At 33.6% G+C, this 21,721-nt stretch overlaps 1 protein-coding gene across 5 annotated transcripts in view; it reads left to right on the forward strand.

Annotated features, from left to right (window-relative positions):
• Positions 1-21,721, forward strand: part of SGCD (sarcoglycan delta) — a 1,341,685-nt gene that overhangs the window by 635,988 nt on the left and 683,976 nt on the right. The window lies entirely within an intron of this gene.

The following is a 21,721-nucleotide window of genomic DNA, read 5'->3' on the forward strand; positions in this document are numbered from 1 at the left end:
GATCATGTTATATACCTTTTGAGGTTTCATGTGGAGATGTTTTTTCCTTTAACGCTCTCAGAATTTGAGGTCTTTTCTTCCCTGTCTCTATAAAAGCTATCTATAGTCAGAGATATTTTTGCTTTTTTATTCATTTTTAGTGGTTGACCTCTGCTATTAAGGCAACGGGGGGGGGGGGGGGGGGGGGGGGGGGGGATTATCCCAAACTTCCTCTACAAGCTACAGTGACTTTTTTTTAACTGCCCTTGGGCTCGGTGAGTTTAGCCAGGTCCCACTTGTTATGCTTAGGTTCAGAGGCTTACTATTTACTTTATGCAGTGATATTGGAGGTCTCACAGGTATTCTGTTGATCCACTGGCTTCTGAGCCAGGATAAAGTAGCAAACACTGCTGTATTTTGCCTATGACCCTCCCCCTTGATTCCCCTAGCTTCTGCCCTTCACTATACTGTTATTGTGCTGTGCCTGCAATGGGCTGTTCAATACCTCCCTGACATAGACCTTTCCTGAAGTTCTTCCAAAATATCTTCTGGTACACTCCAAATATTTATGGGTCCTGTTATTCCAAAACCTATTCAGAGGCACAATTGGTGTTGATCTGAGGGAAGCCAGGAAGAGCTCAAAGACCTGTCTACTCTCTGCCATCTTGGCTCTGTCCCCAACCATAGCATTTAAAAAATTTTAATCTTAGATTCCATCATTCACATCAGATAATTCAATCAACAAAGATCATAAGACAAAGATATGAACCTAGATGTACAAATACAAAGACCAAACCCTAGACATATAGAGCTCCTTATATTTTAGGACAGAACCTACACTTCTGGTGAAAGAGCATGATAATTACTCAAAAATCACATTATAAAAGTGAAGAGGAGGGAGGGATATTTGTAAGCTTTAGGAAAGTGTCATTTAAATTGGGTTTTAAAGGATGCCTAGGATTTTGGCTGATGGGTATGTGGGGAAGTTCCATTTGGGCATATCCAATATGGTCAATAGAGGCAGGAAAATAGGAAAGATATTCCAAGAATGCTAAGTCGTCTGATTTGTGCCTTGGGTAGTTATTTATAAGACAAAAAAGGAAAGGAATGTATATAAACTGGTAGTATATAGTATCATTTGAGGAGAAGAGTAGAGAATTATACATAGTGGTAGAATATAGAAATCATTCAGACTTAATGTTACAACAATTACAATATTTGGCATTTATGTGGCACATTAAGGTTTACAAAGCATTTTGTGAATATTATTTCATTGTTTTCCTCACAACAACTATAGGAAATATTTACTGTCATCCTCATTTTACAGATTAGGAAATTAAGGAGCATAAGAATTAAGTGACTTTTCCTTAGCCAAACACTTAATAGTTTCCTAAGATTACACCAGAACCCAGATCTTCTTAATTTGAGTCATGTGTTTTCTACTCTTGATGTGTTTGCTGCTCAGCACCAAATGATGAGATTGATGTTTATGCATTAAATGATGAGATCTAGGAGAGCAATTGACACCAAATATTTGGGTTTAGCACCAAATGTTGGGTTATAGTCATTTGAAGAATTCACAATGACCTTTCACACTTACTTATAAGAAAAAGTTACAAACAAAATGAAGAGATACAATAGATACTAGTAATGCTACATATGAAACAATTTTGGGGGAGCACATAGTTACACAGGAAAGTGGTTTTTAATATTTAACAGTGGAAAAGACAAGTTCTCTGGTAGAGCTCACAATTAACCTGGAAAAGGTGTGAAGTGGGAGTACTCCATTGATAGGCTAAATCCACAAAGGAGCTTAGCATCCTAAAATTTTAGCCATAAAAAGCAGAAAGACACCATGAGGCATGGGGAGGAAGGGATGAGAGGAAAGAGGCAGAATTCTGTGGCAGACTAACTCAAAAGGATTGAGAAAAGATGGCATGATTCATGGATAGATTTGTAGGGGATATTTAAACTCAGAGGCTTGACATAACTTGACTTTCTGATTAGATACAGTAAGGTAAAGTTACTCAAGACATTCCCAGATAGTAGAACATAAAGTTGAGATGATGCCCATCAGTACCTTTCCATGCTTGCCTCAGGAAGTAATATTATCAGTACTTCAGGCTTTCTCTGTCAACCCTACCTCATCAAAGATATTTCATGTTTAATAACAATAATAGTCAACATGAATATAGAACTTTAAATTTTGCAAAATGCTTTATATAGTTTAGCTCATTTGAGCCTCATATCAATCCTATAAGTTTTGCAGGTAACATTATTTCAAAAGATTTATTCATAGGCACATAGTTTATAAATATCAAAAGCAGGATTTGCATTCCAGGATTTTTTATTCCAGATCATTCTTTCTAGGACTTGTTCTATGCTAATAAAACCATTTAATTAATTCACATTAAAGCATAACATAATCATAGTTTTAGAATTGGAAATGACACTTCTAAGGAGATATCTAATGCTTAAGCAAAGGAACAATAAAAGATGGGGATTTGGGGACATTATGACAGTTCTATGCATAAGGATGATCTGCTTCCAATATGTAATAGATATGACCTAACATTAAAATCTTATTTCAAAGAAGAATCCAGGGTTCATGTTGCCTACTCCCTGACCCTCAGACTAGATATCCCTCCAAAATCCTATTTTTAAGTTCAAATGACTGATTTTCTCTTTTAGTAAGGTGAAAAGTCCTAATCTTTTTCCAACACTTAGTAGCAAATGCTTTCTAAATGAATTACTGTTTGGAACATCTTTGTCATACCTCTAGTATGAAAAAGTACAGCCCAATGCACAATTAGTATATTTTATAAAGTACATAGTATAGATGAGCAGATATTAGATATTTGGCAATTGTAAAGAACATAGTAAAATGGTAAAAAAAAACAAACAAAAGCTTCTTCTACTACCATTTAGCTTCTGTGAAATTCATCCCCACACTAGCTGCTAATAGACCCAGGAGAATGTCATTATTCATATGAATTATGTAGGGGAAAGCAGCAATACAAACTGAGTGTCTTAGTTCATTTCTTTATATACTCTTTAGGCTTGTGACATGTCCCTGTAGTATAATCAATTCTGCACTTCAAGATATGTGTCCTGGGAGGCTTGAAAATCATGAATGGCTAAGACTAGAGCTGCTAGACACAGTTCTCTATGAGAAAGATTGGCTTTTGTTATGCAAGGGCCTTCAGCTAGGGCCTTCCAGAAATCTGTCTTCATTACCTGTCCAAATCTATGAAGCTTTCTTTTGCTGAAAGATAGTCATTATCTAAATAACTAAAAGAGGAACCTCTCAAAGTATCTCAGGAATCTAACAGGCTGCAAAGAAAACAAAGGAGATATAAAATATAAAATTAAAAATTAAAAGAAGATATGCAAGCAAAATGTTTATCAATGATAATGATTGATCTATCTATGCATTCATGCCTCTATTCAGCATATTTCATCTATTTTTATCTCTATGTATATATTTACATAATGATAGCTATATAAATGTATGACCACATACATGTGTATATATCTATCTATACATATATAGTGATAAAGTTAATATTTGTCTTTATCTAAAAAAAAATCATAAAACAGGAAAGTTTGTGGCTATGAAAAATAATGCTTTAATTTACTTATCAATATAAGAGTTTGTAACAATGTGACTTTTAAATGTCCTGTTGTTTTTCCCTTATCTTCTTCATTCTGCATGAAAATTAATATGCATTATTATTATCTATATTCTTTGAAAAAGCACTTTTAGAAGTTAAAAGAATTTTCAAACTTCTCTGTAATACCAATAGGAAGAGAAAAGGATAAGAGCAAAAACTTTAAATAAGGTACCTGGAATTGTCAGGTGGAAGAATTACAGTGTACCTTCAGTGAACAAATCCAGTCTATACAGAGGCCTGATTCAGCATTTAATTTTATTCTATAAAAAGAGTTAGTCTGGGCTTCTTGTATTGTACTGTGATGTTAGGGTTTCCACATATTCTTTAACATAATAAATGTACCCAGAGGGTCCATTGGTAGAGAGAGATTTCATTCCAGGGAGTAATCAATAGAAAGCCATGTTCATTCACTTTACATTGCTGAATGAAAGAATAGCATTTGGCATTACATAAATTACGTAGAGCATTTGACTTTATAAAAAGGAAGTATAGCCTTTGATACTACAAAAAAAGTTCATTTGTAGGCCATTTCCTACAATGGGGTGGGGTGGGAGGGAACAGCCACAAACTACTTACCAAATAGTTTTCACACAACTGTGATAGATAGACTCTATCTACTACCTCAGCACTTTAATTTTGTAAATGAGGAAAATGAATCTCAGTAAGGTAAAGAACCAAAAGTCACAGTCAGAGTTGGAATGCAGATATCCTAACTTCTGGTCCATCATTCTTTACACTTTATAATATAGGTCAGAGTGCTGGACCTGGAGTCAGGAAGACCTGGCCTCGGATACTTACTAGCTGTGTGATCCTGGCCAAGTTACTTAACTCTATTTGCCTTAGTTTAGTTTCTTCATCTGTAAAATGAGCTGGAGAAGGGAATGGTAAACCACTCCAGTATTTTTGTCAAGAAAACCCCAAATGGGTTCAGAGAGAGTCATATATGACTAAAATAATACAGCCCTTTTAGCATTACCACTGAATGAAGGAAGACCATGTTTTGTGAGGAAATAAAGCCATGGACTTGGAACTGGTAAGTAGGTATCAACAAAGCTGACATAAGTAACACATCTGATCTCCAGGCCTAATAAAGAACCTCCCAAGCATGACTCTAGTGGCCAGAACCTGAGGCTTTTCCACTTTCTCACTGTCAAAACATTAGAATTAATTGCCCCCGGGTTTCTTGATTATCTGCAACACAGCTGCCGGGTAGACCACTTGAAAAATGAGCAGGCATCCTCCACAAACACTTCAAAAGGTTTGTTTTCAGAAAAATGGGCAAAATTATTGCTGAGCCGTCTCTGGCCTACTTACTGCTTTTGTTCAACTATCACACACAATTGGGCCCCTGTTGCTTTTATATCACCGGGCAAATTGTTATTTGGGTTTTTTGTCACACCATTTTGCTTTACATAACTGCAGTGTTTTGGTAACTTTCACCCCTAAACCCCTCCTTTCTTTACCCTCTGCTTAGTTTGGCTTGGATTGTCTCCTGTGTGAGTAAAGAAATAATGATAAACCCTACTTATCATCAGAGTACAAGAAAAGGTACATTTGTAAGGCTGATTTTTCATTATGGAAACATTTTGTTCCCTTGTGTGCCTCTTCCTGATTTAAGCAATCCTGGTGAGTTATAACTAGGTACAAAAGAGTGTATATAATGAATCCCCTAAAGTGGTCACATTATTTGAATCTGTACTGCATATTTGCACTGGGCTAGAACCAGGTGTCACATATTATATAATTATAGCTTTGAACAGTTCAAATTCAAATCTGTCATTTAATGGGGTTCATTATTCCAACCAATCAGCATCTTCTGAGGAAAGTTTTATCAATTACGTTTCCTATGCATGCCTGCAATTAAACGGACCCAGATAACCCTATTAAATAGTGTTTTCCTTTTACCTGCAGTGGAAACTCAGGAGTCAGGAAAGATAGGTTAGTAGGAAGGACTACAGTTCATCTATTATATCACCAAGGTCTTTCTTAATCCTAAAGGTCTTTACTATCATCAGATTATCCCCAGTTGTAATTACATTCAGCCCTGCTGTCAATCTGATTGTGGTTTTCACAAGAGAAGACATGGCTCCTTTACTTGATTTTACTACTTCGTGCTCCTAGTCTGGCAAGGAAGATAGTTGATATTTATCATGTGTCATTGTATACTGTACTCACATGACTGAGGAAGGTGCCAATGCTTTGAATCATTTGACACTGTCACTATTTTTAATAGTATTATGACTTCTAGTTACTTCTTATCTTTTGTAGAAAAGACTGGGAATGGGCAATTAAGGATTGTATCAGATAGCTAACTATACATAGAAAATAGTTTCAATGCTTTATGAAAAAAAAAAAAAAAAAAAAACACTTTTTGCTAGGGCTTTTCAGAATATTGTCTAGAAGTTTATAGTGTTGTTCATTCGGGGCATGAAGTACAACTATTTGTACTATGCGGCTGTTGTTTGTTCTTTGTTTTTGAAGAGAACCATGACATCAGGGAGGGGATGCCATGGCATGCAAGTGAGTTGGATTTAAATGAGGGAGGGCTGTGAAAGGTCACCTGCCTCCTCCAGAGCCATCTGGGTCCGGTAGCCAGATAGATTTCAGGCTGGCTGGAGATGGCCCTGGATGAAATGGGAAACCTTGGCCTTTTTAAGCTAAGGTCTTCTACAGGTCTCAATTTGACTGAGAGTGCACCCATTCAGTGATTAAAATTAAGTAGCAATTGAGGCAAAGATTCTCCTGTTTCAACTAATCCAAAAATTGAAGTAAACAAATAAATGAATGAATGAACCTAGAGGGAAAGATCCTCAGGGTTTCTAGCCAAAGAAGCAATGATTACTATTTACATTAAATCTGAGTCAATCAGGATCCGAACAATGAGTACATGGAGCTTGGTTTAGGCCCTAAAAGAGTTTTGGGGTTTCTCTGATTGACTGGTAGCTTTGAAAAAGTAACTCTGTGTCTTTTACTTTTTGTTTTGGTCACATTAACACTTTAAAAAGTGGATTTATTTATTTTTTTTAAAAATCTATATTTTTCAGGCATACCATTTAATAATGAAATTGAATGAAATCGGTTTCCTTTTTCAGCTGTAGCTGACAGATGGTTTCTTAACCAAATGTCTCACTAAAAATAAACTAAGTAATATGCTTATATGAAATAGTAAGCTTTGTCATGAACAAAATCAACTGTTCTAAGAAAGGGAATCAATAGGGAAAAAGTTTGCATCAAATATTTCTGATAAAAGTCATATATAACATGTAACATATAACATATAACACAAATATATGAAACAAAGAGCAATACCTTAATAGGCACAAAGGATACAAATGATTCTTTAAAAAAATAAATTATGCACTATTAACAACCATATGGAAGATTATTACAAATCACTAATTAAAAAATGTATGTGAGATGCATACTCAAATAGTTTTCAAAGGTAATAAGATATGGAAATAAACAATGCCAAAGAGGCTATAGAAAGAAAGACATACTAATATATTATTGGTAGAGCTATGTATTATTCTAAGCATTGTACAAAGCAATTTGAAATTATATTCAAAAGTAATTAAAATTCTCATACCATGTAACCAAATAACAAAATTATTGACACTATGCTAAACACTAAAGGTACCAAAACAAAAATTAAAAATTCCTTGTCCTCGGGAAGCTTATAGTCTGTATGGAAAACTATATATGTATAGTTATATATACACATATATAATTTTATATCTTAGATATTCATATATATATATATATATATAGTTAGTTATATATATATCTTTGATATATACATCTACATAGTTAATATATCTTAGATATACACACATATATAGTTGTATATGTTTATATATATATATATATAATTTTTTTTAAATTGAAGTTTTAAAATATATTCAAATGATCAATTTTTAGTGATTTAGGGAAATCAGAAAAGACATCAATACAGAATTGCAATTAAACTGAATCTTGAAAGAAACTAGGAATTGTGGAAGGCAAAAGTGTGATATAGTAAAATCCATGTTGGGGAAAGCATGATTCAAGACAGGAAAATAAGAAATGAAACTTCATGCATGAAAAACCATGTAAAGACCCAGTTGGTTGGACCACAGCATTATAAAGGGAATACTGTTTATAATAAGGCTAGAGAGAGAGATTGAGAATAGATTATGAAGAATTTTAAAAGACAATCTGAGGAATTTACATTTATCCCTACTAGTTATAAAGAGAAACTAAAGTTCATCGAATACTTTGAACTGTGCTCTAGGAAAACCATTTTAGCAACTGTATAGAGATTGGTTGGAGTAGGGCAAGATTTGTGGTAAGGAGACTGATTAGAATGCTATCATAATAGTTTTGAATAGGCATATTGAAGGCCTGAACTAAGATGATTGTTGTGTCAGTAGAGAGTAGGAGAAATAAATGAATTTGTGAGGATGTTGATGGATTGGATATATGACCGGAGGGAGAATGAGGATTAAAGAATAATAATAATATTGCAAACCTGGGTGACTAGAAAAATGTTGATTCTTTAAACAGAAATTCAGAAAAGGAGTGAGTTTTCCAGAGGTAGCACTACTCCTCTGGTACTATTCTTCCAACTCTTCACACAAACAGGTTTGATTCCCAGAGGGTCTCTGTAGCTTTAGATTCAATGGGAGGTCATTCCTAGTCTTATAGTTCCCCAATCCTTTTTGCTGTATTTGCCATTAACAATCAACCAGTAGATCTGAAAGTCTTTGCATCCTTTATAGAGAGCATCATTTGCATTCCCATGGTACACTTCTCTACATAGTCCATACTCTTTGGGTGCTTTTTCCTGTAATTTTTTTCCTTCTTATGTTACTCTATTGTCCTGGTAAGGGGTGAGTTAAGAATTCTTTTGATTCACTAAGTGAAGCATTTTTCTTTGAGCTAGTTATTTCTCTCCATTGTATGCATTATCTCCTATTGGTCCTGTAACTCTCCTTCAAAGTCATATGACAAATATGGGGATGGTAGAGAGAGGAAGAGAAAACATTCCCTCCACAGGCAGTTTCTTTGATAATCTTCGTGTCTTGGAATCTGATTGGATGTTATCTGTTCTACTACTATATGCCTTAACAAACAAAGGGAGGAGAGCCACAGACCTTCTTTCCCCTTTGCAAGGGTAGATATCAGTTGTAGGATGTATTAATACATCCTACAACTGTTCTTTTGACTGCTTCAAGCTCCTCTGGGTCTAATATTTAAAGCCTTCAGAGAAATGGGTAATTTGTTTTCTTAGCCACTTGTGTTATTCTTTTCTTAACTCACACACTTTGAAAAGGGTATTATTCTTCATCAAGATGGTTTTCTGAACTCTTGTTTTAAAAGTCTCATTGGTGATTATGAAGCCTCAATGCATCAGTGCATGAGAAAGTAAATAAAGACACTAAATGAATATCATTTCTATTCACGGCATAAAGCAAGTAAATAAACAGTTGTTCTACTGAAAAGAACAAAATTGAAAGAGAAATAATTCTCATTCTCCTAAGTAGCTATTACCATCCATATGAAAAAGAGAAAACTACTAAGTAGGTCTATGATTCTGTTTCCAAAATAATAGTAATAATAATGATTATAGCTCACATTTTCATAGTACTTAATAGTTTGGAAGGGTCTTATCTCAAAATAACTGTGTGAAGTAGGAAATAGTATTAGTATTACACTGAAACTATGGAGATAGAAATTCTAAAAGTTAAAATAACTTGTACAAATTTCTCATTATTGGTAAATAACAAAACCAGGCCTATAATGTATATCTTCTGATTTCAAGTCTAGCACTATCCTGATTCTGTTTGGTTTTCACATATCCAATTTACAGACTAAACTGCTATAAACTATGCACATATAATCATATTTTAAAGTCTTTTTTTCCTCCTTCTTTTTACCAAATACTTTTAAAGAATTTTATGCATTGAAAATCCTCAGTGGTTGTATCATACTACCTCAAAATGTCAATACTCACATTTATTTCTCATTTCTCATTATGTATTTCAAGGAATTCTGATAATTATTAGTAAATGAGGCTTTAAAAAGATGTAACCAACATAAATGCTTGGGCACCATCATAAGGATGTACAAAATACAATAAAAATTGAAAAATAATTCCTTATAGATGATGATCTAAATGCTAGTTTATGGATGACCTTGTGAAAATTGTTAGCAGAATTACAGAATTTGAGAGTTGGAAGATGCTTCAGTGATATTCATCCAATCCAACATATATAATAAAGAATCCCTATTGCAATATGTCCAACAATTATTCAGTTTTAGCTTTATGGCCTTCAAAGAGGGAAAACCCATAATTTCTGAAAACAGTTTATTGTACTTTTGAATAGTTCTAACTGTGAAGAAATATTTCCTTCCTGATATCAAGCATAAATCTAATTATCTGAAACTCTTCCATAGATTCCTCTTGATTCTTCCCTTTCAGGCCAAGTAGAATAAGTTCAATCCTCTTACCATATGGTTGCCCTTCCAACACTTGGAAATGATTATTACTTTTCATCCTATATCCACTCCCAACTCTTTTCATTTCCAGGCTAAACATGCAGTATTCAATACAATAAATTATTATAATCAATTTGAGTCTAAAAAAATAAATGCCACAGGGGAAAAAATGTTTTTGTTTCCCAAATGAAATCCAGAGTATAGTTTGCCACTATCCACTCAAAAGCAACCATGTGAATGAAATAACTTATGCATGCATGCAGACAACTTGTGTTTATATTGTATGCTAAAACCATTTACAATTATTATCTTTTTCAATCCTTAAGATTTTTTCAAATGTAAATGTTATAATTGCCTCCATTTTACAGTTGAAGAGGCCATTGTTAAAATGCCCAAAGCCACACAGATATTAGATACCTGGAGCCAGATTTGAACTCAGGTCTCCCTGACTCTAGGCTCAGGGTTTTATCCATAGCATCATCTATGTGCACAGCACCTACTAGTTCCCTCAAGAGAATAATGGATAATATGGATGCAATGCCAAGAGATCTAGAAAGGCACTCACAAATTAGGTAGACCTAATAGGAAAAGTTTATTGGAGAGCATGAATATGAGTTCTGGGGGCTGGAGCTAAAGTGGCCAAGTAAAGTCAGGAAGCTATCCTAGCTCTCCCAGTTTTCCTCAAAAATTACATGAATCAAGCCTCTGAACAGATTTTGACATAATAAAACCATCCTCCAGTTCAAAATGGACTGAAAAAACTTCAAGAAAGGTCAGTCTCACTGGGATGAAAAGAGTGTTCAGCCCAGGTCAGACAGACTTTGAGAAGGCTGGTGAGAGAGTCTTAATCACAACAAATCAGCAACTAAGACTATCAGTCCTGGCTTAGTAGAGGAACAAATCAGTGAGGCAGCTCAGTTCAGCTCGGAAGGCAAATTCAGGAAAACTAGGCTGTTTCTTGAACAGAGCAAGCAAAGCTACCCTCTACAAACATTAGGGGACCCTCTGCTCAAAGTCAAGACTCAGAGCTGCACAGGAAGCGTGGGACAGCTCCACGTTAAAAGTATAAAAAAAAAGGTAATATCAAAAGAAAAAAAAGAAAATGAATAAGAAATAGAAAAGAATCTTGACCATAGAAAGCTATGATGATAAGGCAGACAAAAACACAAACTCAGATGAGGACAGAATGTCCACAGAAGAAATCTCAAAGAGTGATATAAATTGATCTCAAGCCCAAAACGGCTTTTTAGAAATGTTCATAAAAAATTTCAAAAGGCAAGTAAGAGAGGCAAAAGAAAAAAAAATGAGAAAAGAAATGAGAGGTATGCATGAGAGAGTCAACAGTTTGAAAAGAAAGGGAAAAAAAATTGCCTGAAGAAAACAACTACTTAGAAGAATAAGCCAAATGGAAAAGAGATACAAGAGATAACTGAAGGAAATCACACATTGAAAACTAGAACAGGACAAATGGAAGCTAATGACTTTGTGAGACAGCAAGAATCAGTCAAACAAACTAAAAAGAATGAAAAAAATGGAAGAAAATGTGAAATAACTCATTGGCAAAACAGTTAACTTGGAAAATAGATCCAGAAGAGATAATTTTAAAATTATTGGCATACTTGAAGGCCATGACCCAAAAAAACTTGGATAGCATTCTACAAGAGATCATTAAGAAAACTGTCCCAATAATCTAGAAATAAGGGGGAAATACTCATTGAAAGAATCCATTAATCCCCTCTGGAAAAAGATCCCACAAGGAAAACCTCAAGGAACAATGTCACACAACTCCAAAACTATAATCTCAAGGAAAAAATATTGTAAACTCCAGGAAAAAAAAAATTCACATATCAAGGAGCAACACTCAGGAATACCCAGGATCTAGCAGCTTCCACAATAAAGAATGGGAGGGCCTGGAATACCATATTCTGGGAGGCAAAGAACCTGAGGTTACAGACAACAATTAACTACCCAGTGAGATTCAGTATCATCTTTCAGGGGTGGAGATGGAGCTTCAATGAAGTAGGAGACTTTAGATTATTTCTATTGGAAAAAAAATAGAACTAAACAGAAATTTTAATCTTCAAACACAGGGTTCAGGAGAACCATATTAACATAAATGGGGGAAAATGTATTTAAAGGTTAAACTGCTTACATCCTCAGATGGGAAAATAATATCTGTAACTCTTGAGAATGCTGACACTGGGATAGACAAAGGACAGAGTACCACATTGACTGAAGGTATGATGTAAATAGACTCTTTAAAAAAAAGGGCATAAAGGGATAGGAAAAGTTCTGGATTGGAAAAATAGGAAAGGGAAGGTATAAAGGGACAATTAGTTCACTCCAAAAGGCTCAAAAGACATATTACAATGAAGAGGGGAGAGGGAGGGAAATAAGCATTGTCTAAAACTTGATCTCATCAGTTTTGGTTCTAAAAGGGAGTATCTTAATCATTCAGTTAGGTTTAGAAATTTATTTAATCCTATAAAGAAGCAGGAGGAGAAAGAAGAAAAGAAGGAGGGACAGGATAGAAGCCAGGGAAGAAACACTAGGAAAAAAGGTAAGAGAAGAAGGGAATGTTGATAGGAGATAAGAAAAGTGAGTAAAATAATACAACTAAGTACAAAGGATGGGGTGGAAAGAGAAAACAAAAGTATATGCAGGGGAGAAAATAGGATAGAGGGAAATACAGAGATGGTAATCATAACTGTGGATTTGAATGGGATAAACTCTCCCATAAAATGAAAACATATTTGACACAAAAAGACATATACAAAGTAAAGGTAAAAAGATGGAACAGAAATTATGTTTCAACTAAAGTAAAAAAAAAAAAAAAGCAAGGGTAGCAATTCTGATTTCAGATAAAACAAAAGTAAAAAATAGATCTTATTAAAAGAGGTAAGGAGGGAAATTACATCTTGATAAAAGGTAGAGTAAATAATGAAATAGTAATGATACTAAATGTGTATATACTAAGTAGTAGAGCAGGCAAATTCCTAGAGTAGATTTTAAGCCAGTTACAGGAAGACAGCAAAATTTTTCTAGTGGGGGACCTCAATCTTCCCCTCTCAGAATCAGACAAATCTAACCATAAGATAATTAAGAAATAAACTAGGGATGTTATTGGGATCCTAGAAAACCTAGATATGACAGGTCTGTGGAGAAAATTGAATAAGGACAGAATGGAATATACTTTTTTCTCAACAATACATGGCACCTACACAAAGATCTGATTGTATTAGGGCATAAAAACCTTGCAATCAATTGCAAAAAGGCAGAAATAATAAATGCTTACTTTTCAGACCACAGTGCAACAAAAATTATATTCAATAAAGGGCTAGGGAAAGATAGACTAAAAACCATTTTGAAGTTAAATACAATTGATAATTTCATGCAAGAAAATGGCAATAATGAAACAACATACCAAAACCTATAGGATGCAGCCAAAGCAGTTCTTGATGGAAATTTTATGTCTCTAAATAGCTACACAAATAAGATAGAGAAAGAAGAGATCAGTGAATTAGGATGCAACTAAAAAAGCTAGAAAAAGAACAAACTAAAAATGCCCAATTAAATACAAATTGGAAATTTTGAAACTCAAAGGAGAGATTAATAAAATAGAGACTAAGAAAACTAAGAGTTTGTTTTATTAAAAACTATAAGAATAGATAAACCTTTGGTTAATTTGATCAGAAAAAGGAAAGAAAAAAATCACCAGAATAAAAAAAATGAAGGGGATGAAAGCACCACGAGTAGAAAAGAAATTAAATAATTAGGAGTTATTTTGTCCAACTCTATGGCAACGTCTGACAATCTAACTTAAATGGATGAATATTTATAAAAATGTAAGTTGTCCAGATGAACAGAAGAGAAAATGAATTACTTAAATACTCCTTTTTGAAAAAAAAAAAATGAACAAACCATCACTGAATTCTCTAAAAAAATCTCTAGGACCAGATGGATTTACAGGTGAATTCTACCAAACATTTAAAAAAACAATTATTCCAATACTATGTAAACTATTTGGAAAAACAAGTCAAGGAGTACTGTCAAATTTCTTCTGCGACACAAATATTGTACTGATGTCTAAATCAGGAAGAGCCAAACAGAAAATTACACATCAATCTCCCTAATGAATATTGATGCAAAATTTTAAATAGAATATTATCAAAGGATACAGCAATTTATCAGCAGTATAATACACTATGAACAAATGTGATTTATACCTCCAAATTTCAGCTTCTTGAATAGGAACTCAGAATTTGATAAAAATTGCTGAGAAAATTGGGAAATAATGTATTAGAAAATTAGCATAGACTTACTTCTCATACTCCGAACCAAAATATGGTCAAAATGTATATATGATTTGGGCATAAACGATGATACCATAAATGAATTAGGAGAAAAATGGTTAATTTATTTATCAGATCTTTGGAGAAGGGAGTAATTTATGACCAAAAAGACCTAGGATAACATTAGTAAAGGTAAAGTGGACAACTTTGATTACCTTAAATTATAAAGGTTTTGTACCAACAAAATCAACAGAAACAAGATTAAAAAGAAGTACCAAGCTGAGAAAAAGATCTTTACAGTCATTTCTGATAAAGGTCTCATTTCTAAAATATATAAAGAGCTGTGTCAAATTTGTAAGAGTACAAGTCATTCCTCACTTGACAAATGGCCAGATGAGAAGGACAAATAATTTTCTGATGATGAAATTAAAGTCATTTATAGTTACATGAAAAAAAAAATACTCTAAATCAGTATTGATTAGAGAAATGAAAATTAAAACAACTTGAGGTACCACTTCACACCTCTCAGATTGGATAAGATGACAGGAAAAAGTAATGATAAATGTTGGAGGGCATGTGGGAAAATTGGTACACTAATGCATTGTTGATGGGGTTGTGAAATGATCCAACTATTCTGGAGAACAATCTGAAAACTGTGCCCAATGGGCTATAAAACTGTGCATATCCTTTAATGTAGCAATACCATTACTAGAGTTGTATCCCAAGGAAATCATAAAGAAGGGAAAAGGACCCACATGTGCACAAATGTTTGTGAGCAGCTCTTTTTGTAGTATCAAAGAACTGGAAAGGAAGTGGATACCTATCCTTTCAGAATTGGCTAAATTAGCTGTTGTACATGAAGGTAACAGAATATAATTGTTCTATAAAAAATGATGAACAAGCAGATTATAAAAAGTCCTGAAAAATGTATATGAACTGAGGCTAAGTGAAACAAATAGAACCAAGACTACATCATATACAATAACAGCAAGAATGTGTGATGATGAACTTTGAAAGACTTGGTTCTTTGCAGCAGTTCAGCAATCTGAAGCAATTTCAATAGTCTTTGGACAGAAAATGTCATCTGCATCCAGAAAAAGATCTAAGGAGACTGAATGTAAATCAATACATGCTATGTTCACTTCTTTTTTCTGGTTATTTATCTCTTCCACGGTTTTTCCATTTTACTCTGATTTTTCTCACCTGACATGATTCATAAAGCAATGAGTAATAAAAATAAATAAACTTACTATAATAAAAAAGGCATGAATAAGAGTTTTGACCTGCTTTGACCATTTGACCTATTCTGCTTTTTAAGAAATTTTTTTTTAATTAAAGGTTTTCATTTTCAAAACACATGCATAGATAATTTTCAACATTCACTCTTGCAAAACCTTGTGTTCTAAATGTTTCCCTCCCCCCACCTCCTCCCCTAGACAACAAATAATCCAATATATGTTAAACATATATAATTCTTGTATACATATGCCCACAATTATCATGCTGCATTAAAAAAAAATCAGATCAAAAAGGGAAAAAATGAGAAAGAAAACAAAATGCAAGCAAAAACAATAAAAAGTGAAAATACTATGTTGTGATACACATTCAATTCTCACAGTTCTCTCTGGGTGTAGATGGCTCTCTTCATCACAATACTTTTAGAACTGGCCTGAATCACTTCCTTGTTAAAGAGCCAAGTCCTTTAGAATTAATCATTGTATAATCTTGATGTTGCTATATACATGATCTCCTGGTTCTACTTATTTCACTTAGTGTCAGTTCTTTTAAGTCTCTTCAGCCTTCTCTGAAATCATCCTGCTCATCCTTTCTTATAAAGCAATAAGGAATTATTTTCTTCAGTGAATTCTTGCTCCTGTTTTCAACCTTTAAGCCAATTCTGTTTTTAAGACATTATTTTTTCAGTATTTTGTGTCTTAAAAAAACTAAGCTGTTAATTCACTTTTCATAATTTCCTTGAATATATTTCTTTTTTCATACTGCAAATTTTCCTTTACTACTCTAGGAATTTTTGTTGGGCTTGGGTCTAAGTAACATTTTGGAGACTATTTATAGCAGTTTTCACATTGTTGTCTTCTTCTAAGTTTATGACTTGGTCTTCTTTGCCACCATAGTAGTTTTTTTTTTTTTTTTAATGGTCAAGTTCTTTTTTGTTGTTGTTTGCATATTTTCTCACCTATTTCTCAAATTTGCACTTGCTATTTAAAATTGTGCTCTACTTACCTAGCACTATCTCAAACTTCAGGTTTTTTTCCACTGCCTTTTCCAAGCTATTTCTTGGGGGTCTGCAAGTTTTGGGTGCTTCAAAAATGAGATGATTCTATAAGACATATGTTTACTGCCTCCCTGTTCTATTCTCTAGTCTTTACTCATTAGGGGCTAGTCTACCCTACTATTGTAAGAATTAGTGCTTTTGTTTGTCTTAAAACTGAGATCAGGGCTCCTGTTCCCTTAAGAGTTCTTTTTCTTCCTTGAATTGTGACCCATTACTGCTTGTAAGGAATAGGGTTCCATTTGACATCAGTCATATCTAGTGTCAATAAAAGATCCATTAAATTTTTTTTTTCAAAAGTTATTCAACTTGTACTGTCTCAGGGCTGAGAGCTCTCAAAGCTGCTGCTGTTTGTTTTGCTGTTGGTTCTGCTATTCTCCCTATAGGTGCTTCAGGCTGATGTCCATACAGATATTACTGACATCTTGCAGATTCTTAAGTTTTCTTGGGCCAGAAAAAATATCTCACCCTGACATCATGGGGGTTCTACTGATTCAAAATGTGATTTGGGATGTTATTTTAAAATTGTATGGAAGGGAATATGAAGAGAGTTCAATACAATTGCCACCTCTAATATTTCATCTTGGCTTCCCTAAGGGCTACTTTTTTTTTTTTTTAACTTACTATAAAACTAGAGAAGGATTGAAATTTAATGTATAGCTGATAGTCTGAGAAAGATCTGAAGGGTTGAATGATTGGAAGTCATGATGAAGACAAAAAATAGAATTTGAGTTTGTAAGGCAAAGGAAGAAGTGAAATGATAACAAATTGTAACAGAGAAAGGGAATTGCAGAGTTCTTAAACATGGAAGTGGTCTATTGAGGGAAAGATCAAGCCATCTTTGTGGCAGAGGTAGGGTAAAGGAATTAATTTGTAAAATGGGTAAGTTGAAAAATTGTGAAATTAGGATATTTGAGGAATATGATGAAGTCCTTAGTATGAGGTCAAGAATTGAGAAGATGAGAAAGATTGTGAGCCAGGCAACTGAACTTGTGAGGAAAGAAGGGAATATTCTAGAAATCAGTAGACAACTGTACTATTGTTTGATTAGTCGGGATATTATTAGAATTGTTTGATAGTCGGGATATTATGTACTTAAGAGGGTACCAAGTATCATTGGGAACTATAAGATGAAATAAATGGGAAAAGAAAATATTTAAGATAAAAGGTTGTATATGGAGCAAGCATTCTACAGAGCATAATAAAAGGGAAGTGTAGCTTTATGATAGAACACTGATCAATGGAGAGGAGCACAGATTGAGGGAAATGGATTAATAAAGAGTCACAAGATTTCATTGAGCAAAGGTGTGATAAAGTCACATTTACATTTTAGAAAAATCAGCTTGACAACTGTGTAGGGATGGATAAGAATGAGAAGCAATTTAAAAGCAGGAGTCCAATTTGAAGTCTATCACAGGCTCTTTTTTTTGGTGGCTAAAAATTGGAAATCAAAGGGATACCTATCAATTGGGCAATGAATAAATAGGCTGCAGTATTATAATTGCTTTGGAATATAATTGTGCTATAAGAAATTACAGCAGAATGATTTCAGGAAAACCTGGAAAGTCTTGTTTGAATGGATATATAATGAAGAGAACAGCACCAGGAGAATATTGTATACAGTAGCAAAACATTCAATGAAGGACTGTGAATTACTTAACTGTTCTCAACAGTACAATGATCCAAGACAATCCCACAGGACTAATGATGAAGCATAGTATCCCACTCCCTAAAGAAAGAACTGGTATTATTTGATTACAGAATGAAACATACTATTTTTTCATTTTTCTTTTTCCCCTTTTTCTTTTGGTCTTTTTAGATAAAATGTCTAACAGAGAAATTTTTTACTTAATTGCATGTGTATAACCTATATCTGATTGCTTGTCATATAGGAGAAGGCAGAGTGGAAGGAGAGGGGAGGAAAGATAGAATTTGAAAAAGGGTATACTATTTTTAAAGGGTGTATTATTTTTCCAAATACATGCAAAGATAGTTTTCAACATTCACCTTCACAGAACTTTTTGTCAGATTTTTCTCCCTCTCCTCCCCCTTCTTCCCTCTCTAGGACAGCAGGAAATCTGATAAAGGTTAAATATGTGCAAAACTTCTAAACATATTTCCTTATTCATCATGCTGAGCAAAAACAAAAGTCAGATCAAAAGGGAAACAAAAGGAGAAAAGAGAAAAGCAAGTAAACAGATAACAATAACAAGAAAAGACGAAAACACTATGCTTTGATTTACATTCAGTGTTCATAGTTCTCTCTGGATGTGGATGGCACTTTCCATCATATGTCTATTGGAATTGCCTTGAATCACCTCATTGTGGAAATCACAGTTGATCATAAAATAATCTTGCAGTTACTGTATATGATGTTCTCTTTGTTCTGCTCACTTTATTCAGCATCACTTCTTTCCAGATCTTTCCAGGTCATTATGAAATCAGCCTGTTTTATCATTTCTTATGCAATTGTAATATTTCTTGAATTCAAGTACCATAACTTATTCAGCCATTCCCTAAGTGAGGGGAATTAACTCAGTTTCCACTTCCTTGCCACTACAAAAAGGGCTGCTACAAATATTTATGTACAAATAGATCCTTTTCCTTCTTTTATGATATCTTTGGGATAAGAGCCCAATAGATATACTACTAAACCAAAGAATATGCACTGTTTGATAGCTCTTTGGGTGTAGTTTCAAATTGTTCTCCAAAATAGTTGGATTATTTCACAACTCCACCAACAATATATTAGTGTCCCAGTTTTCCCAAATCCCCTCCAATATTCATCAATATCTTTTCCTGTCATTTTACCCAATCTGAGAGATGTGAAATAATATATCAGGGTTGTCTTCATTTGTATTTCTTTAATCAGTAGTGATTTTAGAACCTTATTTTTTTTTCATATGACTTGAAATGATTCTTATTTCTTAATTTGAAAATTGTCTCTTCATATTGTTTGACCATTGATTATTTGGAGAATGGCATATATTCTTATAAATTTGAGTTAATTTCTATATATTTTAGAAATGAGGCCTTTATTAGAAATACTAGCTGTAAAATTTTTCACCTAGCTTTCTGTTTCTCTTCTCTTCTTGGCTGCACTGGTTTTATTTGTGAAAAATTAATTTAATGAAATAAAAATTATCCATTTTGCATTTCATAATGTTCTCTAGTTCTTTTTTGGCCATAAATTCCTTCCTTCTCCACAGAGCTGAGAGGTAAACTATTCTTTGTTCTCCTAATTTGCTTATAGTATCACCCTTTATGTCTAAATCATGTCAGCCCTGGAGTCAAAAAGATTTGAGTTGACTTCCAACTTCTGATCCTGGGCAAGTAACTTAATTTCTGTTATTTCTCAATTTCCTTAGTTATAAAATAACACATACCTCAGAGGGTTGTTTTGAGGATCAAATGAGATAAGTATAAATTATTTAGGATAATGTCTGGCACATTGTATATGCTATATAAATGATAGTTATTATTAATAAATCAGCAATTTACTACATATTTGATCTTGGGAAATAATAACAAATAGTATTTATATAGCATTTTATGGCTTTAAAGTACTTTATCTCACTTCATTTTCACAGAAATCTTGGGAAGTATGTGCTATTATTCCTATCTTTGTAGATGAAGCAAAATAGATTCATAGAGATGAGGTCCTTACCCAAAAGAGTATAATACCTAAGATTTTCTTTGTATTTCTATCAGGTGGGATTACTAAATTCCATATTGCTAACTTAAATTGTATTTGAACTAAGATCTTATTGACTTTAGCTCCAAGAGTTCCTCAAGTTCTAAATTGTTGCATCTATAATTCCCACAAATTAAATTCCAAACATGTTTGTCCACCTCGCATGGAAGTCTTTGACTCAGTTAATGGTCTCTATGGGCTTTTTCACATTTATTTCTATTCTCTTGCCTCTAGTGTGCTCTACAGCAACATTGCTGAATGTTATGGGAACCATTTCCAAAAGTGTAATTAGTTAGTCCCCTTAAAGCCCCTGCATCTTGTCTTAGTGTTGTTGGTTGTGTAGATAATCAGATTAATTCCATCTTTCATCAGGATCACTGCTTTGTAGTGGGTGTTAACTCAGTAGCTCTGAATTTAGTGAGTTCATTCAGCTGGAATATTAATGTCAATTCTGCTGCAATTTAATCAACAATGACTAAATTTTGTGCTCTTTTCAGATTTTTGAGTTGTCCCACATAGTTTTATTTACTTATGGACAGTGTTTAAATACCAAGCAATACATTGTATTGGATGACTGAAGTATATGAAGAAACATATCTTAGAATATCTCCAGGGAAAACTTCAGCCCATTTATTATGTCCACAGATAAAGAAGCTCAGAAAGACTACAAAAAGCAATTTCTTGTATCCCAAGGCAGCTTTTATTCCTTTTTGAAATCCTGGTTTTATCCTACTTCCTCTAGTGTCTCAAGTATTTGTGATTTTTTAAAAAATGGCATCTTCCATGGTCTTGTTTCTGTTCTTTCTGTAAGCTCATTCTTCTTCAGAACCCCCAGGTACTCCACCAAGCAGTATCAAGTTATAATTATCCTGTCAAATTTCACAGATCTTAAGAGGGTTATTTTACCATGCATAGTAAACTCCAGAAGATGTCATCAACATGCCTTTTTATAATTATTTTTAAAATCAGGATTATTAGAAACTCATTAGAAATGTTTTTAGCAGAAATGTGTCTACTTGTCCCAAAATGTGCTTTTGTTGAAAGAAGTCAGTATGTTTAATTACAAAGTAGTACTTTTTAAGGGATAAATTTTAGGAAAGAAATTAGAGAGGCTAGTTTCTACTTGAACAATGATAAAGGTCACAAACAGAAGTAATTAAAAGTGCATCTCTAAAAATATGTAATGATATCTTGGATACTTTTCCCCCTAATTGAATGTAAATTTTTGGTGTGAAAACTTAATGGTGTTAGTGATGCTAATAAAGCATTACATGTCATATAAATGATAGTAAGATAATGGCTGAATTGGCTCTTA

This window comes from Sminthopsis crassicaudata, chromosome 2 (assembly GCF_048593235.1).
Source record: "Sminthopsis crassicaudata isolate SCR6 chromosome 2, ASM4859323v1, whole genome shotgun sequence".
In the NCBI taxonomy this organism is placed as follows: Eukaryota; Metazoa; Chordata; class Mammalia; order Dasyuromorphia; family Dasyuridae; genus Sminthopsis; species Sminthopsis crassicaudata.